The sequence below is a fragment of the Dermacentor silvarum genome, chromosome 4 (genome assembly GCF_013339745.2).
Source record: "Dermacentor silvarum isolate Dsil-2018 chromosome 4, BIME_Dsil_1.4, whole genome shotgun sequence".
NCBI lineage: Eukaryota > Metazoa > Arthropoda > Arachnida > Ixodida > Ixodidae > Dermacentor > Dermacentor silvarum.
In genome coordinates this window covers 220,871,144-220,886,710 of record NC_051157.2, presented here as the reverse complement: position 1 = coordinate 220,886,710, position 15,567 = coordinate 220,871,144, and the positions used below count along the sequence as shown (strand labels likewise).

Genomic DNA, 15,567 nt, shown 5'->3' with positions numbered 1-15,567 from the left:
TGATTGGGGATAGGGGCTTGCAATTGTTCCCCTTGAACGAGGAATTCGCAGTAAGCGCGAGTCATAAGCTCGCGTTGATTACGTCCCTGCCCTTTGTACACACCGCCCGTCGCTACTACCGATTGAATGATTTAGTGAGGTCTTCGGACCGATGTCCGGCGCGGCCTTTCGATTGCGCCGGTCTGTTGGAAAGATGACCAAACTTGATCATTTAGAGGAAGTAAAAGTCGTAACAAGGTTTCCGTAGGTGAACCTGTTGAAGGATCATTACCGGACTGTGAAGGGTGACGATCGTTTCTTCCCCATGTGGGTGGAGCGGCTCACTGCGCCCGACGCTTTCCGCCGCCGTCCCCGCTTGGACGCGGGGACGGCTATACCCGAACATGCGCGGGGACTGCCTGAATTCTGAGGGGCGCCCCGTGCCCAATTTGTTGCGCCCAGCGGGCGGCGGCTGCAACCTTGGACGGTTGGCTTGGCCGCGCCCGTGGGTACAAACGGCGTAACGCACTTTCATGGGTGGGCTTTCAGTCCGCCTCGACGCTCATGCGCGGAATGGGAGTAAGACGGCCCGACAAAGCTTTGCCCAGTACGAGAGGAACGGTAGAGGTCGGTCAAGGAACTGGCGGTCGAGAGCTAAAGCTGCCTGCCATCCATCATTCATAGTTGTGACATGTATACATGTTTATCTTTCACCGGTGGCCGCTTTCCACCGACTAACAAATGTTAAACGTTATCGCTCGGCGCAGGACGCGCCTGTATCGGAAGTTTCTAGAACGTTATCGATGCTTCTTTCCATTGCCTGTTTTCACCGACGCTTATGTTATCTGATTGCATGACCGACGCGAATTATCTAGAACTTTCTGGAAGACACGCGGGCATCAGGGATTAATCTAGAACCTTCGATGACTCAGGTATAAAAGCCGACGCGTTTCGCCGCTGATCAGATTTTCGACGATCGCCGACTGTGTTCGCCGCTATCGTTGTGCTTTGAGTGTAGCTTGCTTTTGTGGGCACAGGTTCGCCCAATAAACAACCAGTTTCGTCATACACAGTTTTGCGACTGTTTTCTCTACCGTCACTACTACGTGACATCTGGTGGAGGTGCTAGTTCGTTCATGCACCGAACGCCCCCGCAAAGCCGCGACCCAAGCCCGAAACCGGAGAACGAGACCAACGTCGCCAAGGACCAGCGAGCTAGCCGTAGGCAGCAAGGACTTGTGCCGGAGTTCGGACTTCTTCCCGAAAAGACCACTGCAATCAAGGCCAAGTCAACGACCAAAATTGGCAGCACCAGCGTCCCCCATCCTGCTGCAGCAACCTCGGGAGCCACCGACTTTTCGTGGATCATCCGCTGAAGACCCTGAAACCTGGCTGGAGACATACGAGAGGACCGCGACGTTCAACAAATGGAGCGACGACGACAAGCTGCGTCATGTTTATTTTTCATTGGATGATGCTGCTCGGACCTGGTTTGAGAACAGAGAGACCACCCTGGTGACGTGGGACCTATTTCGTGAGAACTTCATGAGGACTTTCACGAATGTCGTGCGAAAAGAAAGGGCCGAAGTTTTATTAGAAAGCAGAGTGCAATTGCCGAACGAGAACATGGCGATCTTCACGGAGGAGATGACTCGCCTCTTCCGCCACGCCGACCCCGATATGTCTGAGGAAAAGAAAGTTCGGTTCTTGATGCGGGGTGTCAAAGAGCAAATATTCGCCGGATTGATGCGCAACCCGCCCAAGAGTGTCGCCGAATTTCTTTCCGAGGCCACAACGATCGAGAAGACGCTTGAAATGCGCGCCAGGCAATACAACCGCCGTGCCCTGACCAACTACGCCGATGCTCAAGCACTAGGCGCCGACGACCTGCGCGAGACCATCAGAGCAGTCGTTCGCGAGGAGCTGCAGAAGCTCTTTCCCGGGTCGCAGCCTCAAGTGGCATCTATCGCCGACGTCGTCAAAGAAGAACTTCAGCGCTCACTTGGAGATCCCGATGTGCAGCCGCAACCGCCACAACCCCAGCCGGAAGCGCTGACCTACGCCGCCGTTGCCCGTCGTCAAGGCCCCCCTTCACGCTCGCGCCAGGGCGCCGTAACTGCCGCAGTTCCGTCGTCCACCGCCGCCGCCGCCAGCACGCCCGCCCGTCACCCAGCGCAGCTACCAGAGGAAGACGGACATTTGGCGCGCCCCCGACCACCGCCCGCTCTGCTATCACTGCGGGGAAGCCGGTCATGTCTACCGCCGATGCCCATACCGCGAGATGGGCCTACGAGGGTTCCCCGTCAACGCGCCGCGTCCCGATCGAGGTGAACGACCGCGCGACATCGCCGACTACCTCGCCGGAGCCCAGTGGCAACCACGACGATCCTCACGCTCGCCGTCACCAGGCCGCTACATCTCGCCGCATCGCCGTCAGTACAACGGTCCCACCCGGGGCCGATCTCCCAGCCCTTACCCGGGAAACTAAAGGCAGCAACCGATGGAGGTGCGGTTGCTGTACGACGCAATGCCGAAGATCCTCCGACGCCGCCGACGACGACGATTCGCGATTCATCACGACGAGATATCAGCACGCGGCCTAGCAACAGCCTTGACAACACATCGCCGCCGAACGAAGACCTTCCGACGCGACGTAGCAGCAGCAGAGCAAGCCGACGCAGCCGTGATCCGACGCCACGAATTAACCGCAACGCCAGACGCCGGTCTACCGATCTAGACGTGCTCATCGATGGCCATAACGTCACCGCTCTCGTCGACACTGGAGCTGAGTATTCCGTCTTCAGTGGCCCGTTCGCCGCGAAGTTGAAGAAGGTGAAAACAGCGTGGCAAGGACCCGATATCCGGACAGCGGGAGGCCACCTAATAACGCCGACTGGAATCTGCACAGCGCGAGTCACGGTAAACAACCGCACTTACCCGGCGAGCTTCGTAATCTTGCAGCACTGCTCCAGGGATGTCATCCTAGGCATGGACTTTCTAAATCAACACGGTGCAGTCATCGACTTAAGGTCCAAGTCAATAACGCTTTCAACGCACAACGCGATACCACCGGCTAGAAGCATAACTTACCATGCCTTGAATGTGCTTGAAGAACAAGTCACCGTTCCGCCTCGCTCCAGCGTAATGATTTCCGTCGGTACCGAAGCGCCTGCAGACATGGAGGGCGTCATCGAAGGCGATCATCACTTACTGCTCTACCGTGAAATTTGCGTCGCTAGAGGCATAGCTGAGCTACGTGCAGGGAAAGCAACGGTGATGCTCACGAACTTCAGCCCCGAATACAAGCACATTAACAAAGGCACCACGGTCGCCTACATCGACGAAATAGTACAAGCCAGCAGTGCTTTCGCCTTCACGGATTCCAGTGCACCCGCAACAACGACTATAATACCTGAACCAACTTTCGACGTCAATCAGAACCTTCCCAGGCATAAGAAAGAACGACTAAAAGCTCTGCTCCTGCAATACAAGAATTGCTTCTCGTCGTCGTCAAAAGTTCGACAAACCCCAGTCGCCAAGCACCGCATCATAACCGACGAAAATGTCCGCCCATTGCGTCAGAGCCCGTACCGAGTTTCGGCGCGCGAACGCGAGGCCATAAGGCAACAAGTCGACGAAATGCTACGCGACGACATCATCCAGCCGTCCAAGAGTCCGTGGGCGTCCCCCGTGGTGTTAGTGAAGAAGAAGGATGGAACCCTACGTTTCTGCGTCGATTATCGTCGCCTCAACAAGGTCACGAAGAAGGACGTATACCCCCTCCCACGGATTGACGACGCCTTGGATCGACTATACAACGCAAAGTATTTTTCGTCGATGGACCTCAAAACCGGCTACTGGCAAATTGAAGTCGACGAGAGGGACCGGGAGAAGACGGCCTTTATAACACCAGACGGACTGTTTGAGTTCAAGGTCATGCCGTTTGGTCTTTGCTCGGCACCTGCGACTTTCCAACGCGTCATGGATACAGTACTGGCAGGCTTGAAGTGGCAGCCTTGCCTCGTCTATTTGGACGACGTTGTTGTGTTTGCCTCAAGCTTCGAAGAACACCTGCGGCGCCTTGAAACAGTTCTTCAAGCAATCAAAACCTCCGGACTCACGTTAAAGCCAGAGAAGTGCCGCTTCGCGTATGAGGAGCTCTTGTTTTTGGGCCACGTCATCAACAAGTCTGGAGTGCGCCCCGACCCTCAGAAAACTGCGGCCATCTCCAACTTTCCTCTGCCCGCTGACAAGAAGGCAGTGCGTAGATTTCTTGGACTGTGCGCCTATTACAGGCGCTTCGTCAAGGATTTTTCACGGATCGCAGAGCCACTCACGTATCTCACGAAGGCCGACGTCGAGTTCAAGTGGGAGACGCCGCAACTCGAAGCATTTGAAGAACTGAAGCGACGCCTGCAATCGCCGCCAATACTTGCGCATTTCGACGAAAACGCCGATACCGAAGTCCACACCGACGCAAGCAGCGTAGGACTCGGCGCCGTGCTTGTGCAGAAGACTGATGGACTAGAAAGGGTTGTAAGTTACGCTAGCCGGTCGCTATCGAAGGCGGAAGCAAATTATTCCACAACAGAAAAGGAGTGCCTCGCCATCATCTGGGCTACATCAAAGTTTCGCCCCTACCTCTATGGCAGGCCCTTTAAAGTTGTGAGCGACCACCACGCCTTGTGTTGGCTAGCTAACTTGAAGGATCCTTCAGGTCGCCTCGCACGATGGAGTCTGAGACTTCAAGAATTCGACATCACCGTCGTTTACAAGTCCGGGCGAAAGCACTCTGACGCCGACTGCTTGTCTCGCGCCCCCGTCGAACCGCCGCCACAGGACGACCAGGATGACGACACTTTCTTGGGACCAATCAGTGCCGACGAATTCGCCGAACAACAGCGAGCCGACCCGGAACTAAGGAGCCTTGTAGACTACCTGGAAGGCAAGACCGTCATTGTGCCGAAGGTGTTCAGGCGAGGATTGGCGTCGTTTTTCTTGCAAAACGACATTCTACTAAAGAAGAACTTCTCGCCTCTCCGAGCCAACTACCTCCTCGTGGTACCCTCAGCATTGCGTCCAGAGGTTCTGCAAGCTCTCCATGACGACCCAACGGCTGGACATCTCGGTTTTTCACGCACTCTCGCGAGGATACAAGAAAAATACTACTGGCCTCGCCTCTCTGCCGACGTCGCCCATTACGAAAGGACATGCCGAGACTGTCAGCGACGCAAAACACCGCCGACAAGGCCAGCCGGACTTCTACAGCCAATCGAGCCACCTCGCCGACCGTTCCAGCAGATCGGGATGGACTTACTGGGGCCTTTTCCGACGTCGACGTCCGGAAATAAATGGATCGTCGTCGCTACGGACTACCTCACCCGCTACGCCGAAACAAAAGCCTTGCACAAAGGCAGTGCCGCCGAGGTAGCCCGATTCTTCGTTGAGAACATCCTCCTGCGTCACGGTGCCCCAGAAGTCCTCATCACCGACAGAGGCACGGCCTTTACGGCAGAACTAACTCAAGCCATCCTGCGGTACAGCCAGACAAGCCATCGCCGCACCACTGCCTACCACCCGCAGACGAATGGCCTCACCGAGCGCCTAAATAAGACCATCGCCGACATGCTGGCAATGTACGTCGACGTCGAACACAAGGCGTGGGATGCCATCCTTCCGTACGTGACCTTCGCATACAACACGGCCGTGCAAGAAACGACGCACATGGCGCCGTTCAACCTGGTCTACGGAAGGAACCCGGCAGCGACGCTTGACGCCATGCTACCAGACGTCGCTGACGAAGAAAATCTCGACGTTGCCACTTATTTGCAGCGTGCCGAAGAAGGTCGACAGCTCGCCCGCCTGCGCATCAAGAACCAGCAGAGGACTGACAGCCGACACTACAATCTACGACGACGCTACGTCGAGTACCAGCCCGGCGACCGTGTTTGGGTCTGGACTCCGATACGCCGACGAGGACTTAGCGAGAAACTGTTGCGTCGCTATTTCGGACCGTATAAGATAATCCGACGTATTGGCGCACTGGACTATGAGGTGGTGCCAGACGGCATTTCGCAATCACAGCGGCGCCGGGCACGACCTGAAGTCATCCACGTGGTGCGTCTTAAGCCTTTCTACGCCCGCTGACGAGCTTATAGTTACTTTGTTATTTTCTTTCTTTATTACGCGTCGTTTTGTTTTCGCTTTCGCGTTTGTTTGTAGCATCGGGACGATGTTTTTTTTAAGGGGAGGGTATTGACACGTATACATGTTTATCTTTCACCGGTGGCCGCTTTCCACCGACTAACAAATGTTAAACGTTATCGCTCGGCGCAGGACGCGCCTGTATCGAAAGTTTCTAGAACGTTATCGATGCTTCTTTCCATTGCCTGTTTTCACCGACGCTTATGTTATCTGATTGCATGACCGACGCGAATTATCTAGAACTTTCTGGAAGACACGCGGGCATCAGGGATTAATCTAGAACCTTCGATGACTCAGGTATAAAAGCCGACGCGTTTCGCCGCTGATCAGATTTTCGACGATCGCCGACTGTGTTCGCCGCTATCGTTGTGCTTTGAGTGTAGCTTGCTTTTGTGGGCACCGGTTCGCCCAATAAACAACCAGTTTCGTCATACACAGTTTTGCGACTGTTTTCTCTACCGTCACTACTACGTGACAGTTGGAACTGCGGTGCAAGCGCTCTCCCGTCCTCCGCGGCAAACGCCGCCGAGTCTGAAAAGTCTGGCGGCTGCCGGTCGCTTCCTGCAGCGAGTATGGAGTAACGACCCGACTATGTTTCTGCCCAAGTACTGAAGGAACGGCGCGGCATTCGGTCGGTCATGGAACTGGCGGTACGAGGGTGTGGCTGCCAAGTACAATAGGAACCGTGGCCCATAACGCCCTCCCGTCCTCCGCGGCAAGTGCCACCGAGCCCCACAGGGCCCGAGGCTGCCGGTCGGCTCCTGCTCGTGACGCGCGAGATGTCGAGATCGCGGTTGAATGCGACGGCGTTGGCAGGCTATTCGCCCGCCGCCGAGGGAAAGGCGGCGCTGCTGCGAAGTACCAGAGGAAACGCGGCTTTGCTACGTCGGACGCGTTCCGCGGTTAACGGACTTGTGCGCTTTGGGAAGGCGCCGCACGTCGAGAGAGGATTTACGGACAGACGAGGGACTGAAGTCTCGAAACTTGAATGCACTTGCGGCCAGGCCCTTGCTGGCTTCGTCTTCCGCCTCGAGTAGAATTGTTGCGGCTCCGGCGCCGAAAGCTGTCCCTGGCACTGGCCGAGTGGTTTTGGAGAGCCGCGCGAGTACGCGCGCCGGGCTCTTGTCCGTCGTCTCAAGTAGGCTGTCGGATCAGCAGCGGGTGTGCTACGGCAATCCGCCGATGCGAAAGCGTGTTTGCGTGTGAGGGACATTGTGGTTAATTTGAGTACCCTACTGAAGACTAAAAGCGAGACACGTCGATGGGGCGAGACCCCACCCGTGGCCGTGTCGCCGTGAAAGACTCTACAGCTGCTCGTGCCCCCTCATGGCCTTGCGGCTTTTTTCCAATTTTCGTGGAGCAATGTGAACGTGCACACGTAGCACACGGGTCCGGTGGTTGGTTGGCAGGGAAAACCGGCTTCGAGTGCTCGCAAAAAAGAAAAAAGACGTGGTATGGGAAGGGCCACGCCCCCGCGGGTGTGTAGCCGTGAGCGGCTCCACTGCATCTTGGTCCTACAACTGATCCTGGTGCATACAGAGTGGAGGTTTACGCGCACACAAAGACTCGCGGGGTTAGCTGCAAACGCAACACGCAAGTAGCAGGGTGTGGTGCGCCTATATGCTACCAGCTGTCTGAGACGCGGCTGTCGAAAGAGCGCGCAGACTCGAGGAGCGCGCGCAGAAAGGTGCCCTTCGAAACCACACACAGGGAGACGCCACGTGCCTAAAACCCTGGTTGTACTGTACGGAATTGAACAAACTACTTTTCACGACTCTAAGCGGTGGATCACTCGGTTCTCGGGTCGATGAAGAATGCAGCCAGCTGCGAGAGTTGGTGTGAATTGCAGGACACACTGAGCACTGATTCTTTGAACGCACATTGCGGCCTTGGGTCTTCCCTTGGCTTCGTCTGTCTGAGGGTCGGATCACATATCAAGAGAGCCTTCGGCGCACAGGGAACGTGCGTCCGTCGACTCGTTTTGACCGCGTCGGCATCACGGACAGTACGTTGAGTGCTGAAGCCACGCGCCAGCGGCCTCACGTGAGGGAGGCGGTGGCGAACTGAACTGTTGTGCCAAAACTTCGCAGAGACGGAAACGAGGCATTGTACTACTGCAGCGCGACTAGTGCGCGCCTCTGAAGAGACCGCCACAGGATGGAGTCGGACACCTGCAGGGAAAGTGCGGTCTGAATCGCGAGGCGAAAACCTCTGTTGCGACAGCAGTGGCGCGCACGTTTGCGAGAGAGTCGGAAGCTTGCGTGCACGGACAAATGCGGGAAGCAAATGCCGGCCGATTCCCGCGCCGTGCGCTAAGCGAGCGTGATCGCACGTTGCGTTGTTTGCCTTCGGAGTATGTCGAGCTCTTGCAAAAAGGCCGCTCGTCCGCGTCACCGCACGGGTGCAGGCGCCCTAGTCTGGGTTTCGTCGCAGGAATAGGAATCGGAAAAAATTCTTGCGCAGAACGGGGAGGACAAGGGTGCGCCCCGAAGCGGTAGTGATGCGGTTACGCGAGTGCGCCGTCTGCGAGCACGAAGAAAACTGCACGACGGAATAGTCGCCGCGAAGCGGAAAATGTCTCCTTCGAAAGCGTGGGTTTGCCCGTTGGCGGGGCGGAAGCGTTCCGTCGTAGTCCGCCGTCGGTCCAAGTGCTTCGCAGTCTCTGCCCCGAAAAGACTGGGCCACTCCAGTTGGGGCAGGGGCGACGCCACACGAGACGATGCCCTCTGCCAGGCTACGAGTCCGTCCTGCAGCGCCCGCTGAAGCGGCGCGCTGCGAGGGCGGCATGCCTCGGCGGTGTTTGGGCTTCAGACACGGTCGTTTGCCACGCAACTGCTCGTGCGCCGCACGCGCGCAGGCGGTTTGTAAACCGCCTGCCAGCCTCGTCTATAAGTAGCTCCGTGTTGGGCGAAGGACGTGGTAGGGCATCGCACTCGGTTCGCGCTGGGCTTTCGAACGTGTCGAGTCCTTTCCAGCACGCTGGAATGGGCGAAAGCGATGTATCCGTTTGTCGACCTCAGATCAGGCGAGACAACCCGCTGAATTTAAGCATATCACAAAGCGGAGGAAAAGAAACCAACAGGGATTCCCCGAGTAGCTGCGAGCGAAACGGGACCGAGCCCAGCACCGAATCCCCCGTCCTTGCAGGCGGTCGGGAAATGTGGTGTATGGGAGGCGACGTTCTCGGGTGTTTGCGACGGTGCAAGTCCCCCTGACAGGGGCTTGTCCCAGAGTGGGTGCCAGGCCCGTCTCCGCCGTTGCGCGCCCGGGATGGAGCCTCCCGTGAGTCGGGTTGCTTGAGAGTGCAGCCCTAAGTGGGTGGTAAACTCCATCTAAGGCTAAATACGACCGAGAGACCGATAGTTCACAAGTACCGTGAGGGAAAGTTGAAAAGAACTTTGAAGAGAGAGTTCAAGAGTACGTGAAACCGCTTAGAGTAAAACGGGTGGGCCCTCGAAGCTCGAAAGTGGTGGGATTCAGTCTCCGGACGATCGCGGAGCCGGCGGCGTCGGGTAAACGGCCCCCTTCGGGGGGCTGTTCCGGCTGCTGGCACGCAGACGCAGTCTCCGGGGTGCGCACTTCCCACCGCCGGTAGAACGCCGCGACGGACGCGGGTCAATAGGAAAAGTACGACTTTGAGTCCGGCTGTGGAGGTGCCCTGCCCGTCCCTTCGGGGACGGCTCGCGGGAGTTATACCTCGCCATGTACGAGTGGTTCGTCACCCCGTCCAGGCCCCATGGGCTTCTCCCGGTTGTCGGGAGGCCCGAACGATGACGCCCTCCGGAAACGGAGCGGAGAACCCGCTGGGCAAGCTTGTCGTCTCCTGCTGTCCGGGTTGGTCCCGTGGCGGCGGCTTGGCCGGCGAGAAGCCGCTGCGAGCGGGGCAATTCTCCCGCGGAGGCGCTATCGTGGTTTGCGGCGAGTAGGTCGGTAACCCACCCGACCCGTCTTGAAAGACGGACCAAGGAGTCAAACATGTGCGCGAGTCAATGGGTCTCCCGAAACCCAATGGCGCAATGAAACGTGAAGGCCCGCTCGCGGGCTGCGTTGCGATCCTGGACCGCACAGGGGTCTGACAAAGGGCGCAGCAACGGCCCGTCCCAGGCGCTCACTCGTCGCCGGGGCGGAGCGAGAGTGCACACGTTGGCACCCGAAAGATGGTGAACTATGCCCGGGCAGGACGAGGCCAGAGGAAACTCTGGTGGAGGTCCGAAGCGATTCTGACGTGCAAATCGATCGTCCGACCTGGGTATAGGGGCGAAAGACCAATCGAATCATCTAGTAGTTGGTTCCCTCCGAAGTTTCCCTCAGGATAGCTGGCGCTCGATGGGAGAGCAGTCACACCTGGTAAAGCGAATGATTAGAGGCATTGGGGTCGAAACGTCCTCAACCTATTCTCAAACTTTCAATGGGTGTACGGGAGGCCTTCTGGGTTGAGGCCTCCCGCTGCGATGAGAGTGCCAAGTGGGCCACTTTTGGTAAGCAGAACTGGCGCTGTGGGATGAGCCAATCGCCGGGGTAAGGCGCCCGAGTCGGGACGCTCATGAGAACCCATGAAGGGTGTTGGTTGCTTAAGAGAGCAGGACGGTGGCCATGGAAGTGTGAATCCGCTAAGGAGTGTGTAACAACTCACCTGCCGAAGCAACTAGCCCCGAAAATGGATGGCGCTCTAGCGTCGCGCCTATCCCCGGCCGTCGCCGGCAGAGAAGCACGAAATGTGGGGGTGCTAAGCCGCGACGAGTAGGAGGGCCGCAGCGGTGGGCGTTGAAGGTGTCGGGCGCGAGCCCGCCTGGAGCCGCCGCTGGTGCAGATCTTGGTGGTAGTAGCAAATACTCAAGTGAGAACCTTGAGGACTGAAGTGGAGAAGGGTTCCATGTGAACAGCAGTTGAACATGGGTCAGTCGGTCCTTAGGGAAAGGAGAAATCCTTTCAGAAGCGGGCGCGTTTGTGCAGCTCAGTCTGTGAATCGGAGACGCCCCGCTGCAACCAAAAGGGAATCGGGTTAACAGTCCCGAACCCGGCTACGGAGATCGGCCCTTCGGGGCCCAGTGCGGCAACGCAAACCAGCTCGGAGACGCCGATGGGAGCCCCGGGAAGAGTTTTCTTTTCTCTGTAAGGAGATCGAGTCCCTGGAATGGGTTCACCCCGAGATAGGGACGGTGGCTCCGTAGAGCAGTGCGGCTCTTGCGCTGTCCGGTGCGCTCCTGTCGGCCCTTGAAAATCCAAGTGAGGGAGTGTGATTTTCGTGCCGGACCGTACCCACATCCGCAGCAGGTCTCCAAGGTGAACAGCCTCTAGTCGATAGACCAATGTAGGTAAGGGAAGTCGGCAAAACGGATCCGTAACCTTGGGAAAAGGATTGGCTCTGAGGGCTGAGCCGGTCGGGCTGGGGTCCAGAAGCAGGAACGGCACTGCACCGGGACTGGGCGAGGCTCGCCGCCTTAAAAAGCGGTGCGGCCGAGCCCGGACCAGCGTCGGGACCTTCCTGTGGAAAGCCACAGCTGTGCATTTTCCATGGGCTTCGCGCCTGAGGTTCTTGCTTCGGCCGGCAGAAAACAGCCAACTCAGAACTGGCACGGACAATTAAAACAAAGCAGTGCGAGGGCCGTTGACGGTGCTGACGCAATGTGATTTCTGCCCAGTGCTCTGAATGTCAACGTGAAGAAATTCAAAAAAGCGAGGGTGAACGGCGGGAGTAACTATGACAGAGGCACCTCTGACGCAGTCAGAATATACGTGGAGAGAGGGATCAAGCAGGGTGACCCTTTGTCCCCATTTCTTTTTAATTTAACACTTGATCCCTTGCTGCACGACCTTAATGCGTCAGGTTTTGGCTATGCAGTTAACGGAGAGGTCATATCGGGTATGGCGTACGCAGACGATCTGCTATTCGTCGCATCCTCGTACGAAGAACTGTCAAGAAATCTGGAGGTTGCTGAATCGCACTTCAAAAATATCGGATTGGCATTAAACCCCTCAAAAACCCAATATTTTGGTTGGCGGTTCGACTCCCATAGGCTGAAATGGTTCGACTATGACATCCCTCCCCTAAAGGTGGGGGGTGCCATGATCGAACCTAAGGGTCGGAATGATCCTATTCGGTACTTGGGAGTCGACCTTTTTGTAAACAAACACCCTACGGCTTCAATTGATTCCATTAGGCGAGATCTAAAACTGATTGATTCGGCCCAGTTGAAGCCATTTCAAAAACTTAACTGCATCTCAATGTTATTGGTTCCCAAATTGATGTATGCAGCCTCCAGTTCTCTCACAGTTAGGCCATTGACCGCCAAACTTGATCGCGACATTAGGCAGGAGGTTAAACGTATTCTGCACCTGCCAGCCTCGTTTCCTGACATCATTGTTCATACACCCCATCGAGCAGGGGGCCTGGGTGTGCTGGAGCTTTCGCGAGTGGCGGCGGAATGCCAAGTTAAAGCTTTCGCTCGGCTTCAGCGCCTAGGCTCTCCCATCGTGGACGCTGTGTTAGAAGGAGCATTGCGCGGGGACCGGGAGGCACTGGAGGAGAGGATGGGTGTCCCGACGGGCCTCGTGGAACCCTCTTCACTGAAGAAAGCTCTTCAGGAGGCGCGCACGAGACATCTGGAGGACTGGAAGAAAAATTACACTAATAAAAGCCGCTTCGCTTTTGAGAGTGATCCAGTTGGAAATGGGTGGCTTAGGCCAGACGCCAGGTACATGGGCGATGGCGACAGGATCCGTTCTCTGAGCCTTCGCACAAACCTATTTCCAACGAGGACACTCTCCAATCGGCACTCTAGGGACGATTCGGCAAAGCTATGCAGAAGATGCCATCAGGCTCAAGAAACGACATATCACAGCCTCCAGGTGTGTCCATCCGTCCACGAGCCGCGTTGCTCACGGCATAACTGCATCTCACAAGCCATAATTACTAAACTGCGGGAAAGGCACAAGGATGCTGAGATTTCAAGCGAGCGCCTCCTTGTGACCGGGGACGGTACGAGGCTTAGGCCGGACATCGTTCTCGAGCTCAAGGAAAAAGCATTCATTCTGGATGTGGCGATCGCCTGGGATGCCAGAACAGAGACATTGGAAGGCATGTGTGCTGCTAAGCGCCAGAAGTACCAGGCCTTGGCACCCGTACTTCAGGCCAAGTGTCCTGGGAAAGAGGTAAAGGTCCTCGGGCTGGCATTTGGCGCACGCGGTCTCCTTTGTCCAAGCACCAAGAAGGCTGCCAAGGAAATTGGCTTAAAGGAGTGGGAATTGGCCTGGCTTGCAGCGCGAACGTTGGCTGGCAGTCTTATCTGTCTCAACCGTTTTTCAAAAAAGGTGATCGCTTGATCTGGGAACCTGGCAGGATCCTTGGTGCCATCGTTGTGGCTTCCCCCGCATTCATCTCATTTTTCTTTCATTATTCTTTCTCTTTCATTTTTTTCTCATCTTGTTTTTTTCCCATTGATTCTTCTTCATTTCTCATTTCATTTCCCCCACTTTTTTTCCCCTCTCCCCTAAATCCCAGGCAGGTTAGTCAGTGTAATAGTGTCCGCCTAGGCATAGAAAAACGGCTCAAAAGCTTAAGACTGGTCTAGATGGTGTGGTTAGCAGCACACACATGATTTACAGGCTCAGAACCTTACTGCACTTCTTATTTTTTTCTCTCTTTTAGTATTTTCCCGTACATTTAAGTATTCTGCAGTACACTGCTACCTGTAACAGCATTTTGGTAGGACGCGATGTTTAAGTATTGAGGGCTGCTATTCACAATTTTTTTTAGCGTAACTTTTTTTAGTGTAACATAAATATATGCTTACTTCATGTCTCTTTTCATGTGTCTCGGATGCTTCTCGCTGCTTCATTCTTTTTGTGGTTAAATACCATATACAATTTCGGTCACAGAGGTGGCCTCAACGGGCAACGTCCGTGCACAATGCCGCTCCGGTGCTCTGCCAAAAGCGCGAGAGTATCTCCCCGTTGAAATGGCTCTCTTCGGCTCGTCCTTTTTAAACCTTCTTTCCCATTGCATGCATCTTTTTTGTGTCTCTTGTGTAATCTCTTTTTATTTTTAGTAATAAGAGAGGGACTTATTTTGCTGGCTGGTGCCTCTTGAGGACAACTGTACCACAACTCGACCACAAAGGAGTGTCAGAATGCTGACAACCCTTCCAGTGAGCCCCTTCCGGCTCATCTTGTAGTTCCTGGCATCAGCAGAGCAAAGCCCTGTACACCTGAGGGGAAGCAAATAAACAGTTACTAGCCAAATGCCTCGTCATCTAATTAGTGACGCGCATGAATGGATTAACGAGATTCCCACTGTCCCTATCTACTATCTAGCGAAACCACAGCCAAGGGTCGGGCTTGGCAAAATCAGCGGGGAAAGAAGACCCTGTTGAGCTTGACTCTAGTCTGACTCTGTGAAGAGACATGAGAGGTGTAGCATAAGTGGGAGGTCGCGGGATATGGCCTCGTTTCGGCGGGGTCCTCGTGGCCGACAGTGAAATACCACTACTCTCATCGTTTCTTTACTTACTCAGTGGAGCGGGAAGCGGACCATTGAGTTGTCCACGCTTCTAGCGCCAAGCGATGGGCCCCCGGTCTCCCTTCGGGGCGGCACCGGTTGGGCCTGCGCGACCTGTTCCGAGGACAGTGTCAGGCGGGGAGTTTGACTGGGGCGGTACATCCGTCAAACGGTAACGCAGGTGTCCTAAGGCGAGCTCAGCGAGGACAGAAACCTCACGTAGAGCAAAAGGGCAAGTGCTTGCTTGATCTTGAATTTCAGTACGATTCGAGACTGCGAAAGCGGGGCCCCTCGATCCTTTTGGCTTTAAGAGTTTTAAGCAAGAGGTGTCAGAAAAGTTACCACAGGGGTAACTGGCTTGTGGCGGCCAAGCGTTCATAGCGACGTCGCTTTTTGATCCTTCGATGTCGGCTCTTCCTATCATTGCGAAGCAGAATTCGCCAAGCGTTGGATTGTTCACCCACTAATAGGGAACGTGAGGTGGGTTTAGACCGTCGTGAGACAGGTTAGTTTTACCCTACTGATGACCGGTCGTTGCGATAGTAATTCTGCTCAGTACGAGAGGAACCGCAGATTCGGACACTTGGTTCACGTGCTTGGTCGAGAGACCAAGCACGTGACGAAAGTGGGTAAGATTAGCGCCGGGTCGAGCGCGGCGGGCCGCCGCGCTTCCCGGCTCGATGACGCCAAATGAACCCAGAGAGCGCCACACCGGAGGCCGAGTATTGTCGAGGCCACCGGTCGCTCTCCGGGGCTATCGCTGGCCTGAATCGCTGCAGTGTCAAATCGTCTGAAGACGACTTAGGTACCTGTCGTGGTGTCTTAAGTAGTAGAGCAGCCACCACACTGCGATCTATTGAGGCTTAGCCTCTAACTGGAAGGTTTGT

General features: G+C 55.8%; 1 non-coding gene and 1 pseudogene across 1 annotated transcript; both read left to right on the top strand.

The window, feature by feature from the left end:
* The first annotated feature begins 7,955 nt into the window (after window positions 1-7,955).
* On the top strand, window positions 7,956-8,108 carry LOC119451098 (5.8S ribosomal RNA). Its single transcript, XR_005191668.1, has one exon. It is a non-coding gene; the product is annotated as a 5.8S ribosomal RNA (ribosomal RNA).
* Window positions 8,109-9,194: 1,086 nt separating this feature from the next.
* On the top strand, window positions 9,195-15,567 carry LOC119451276 (large subunit ribosomal RNA; annotated as a pseudogene).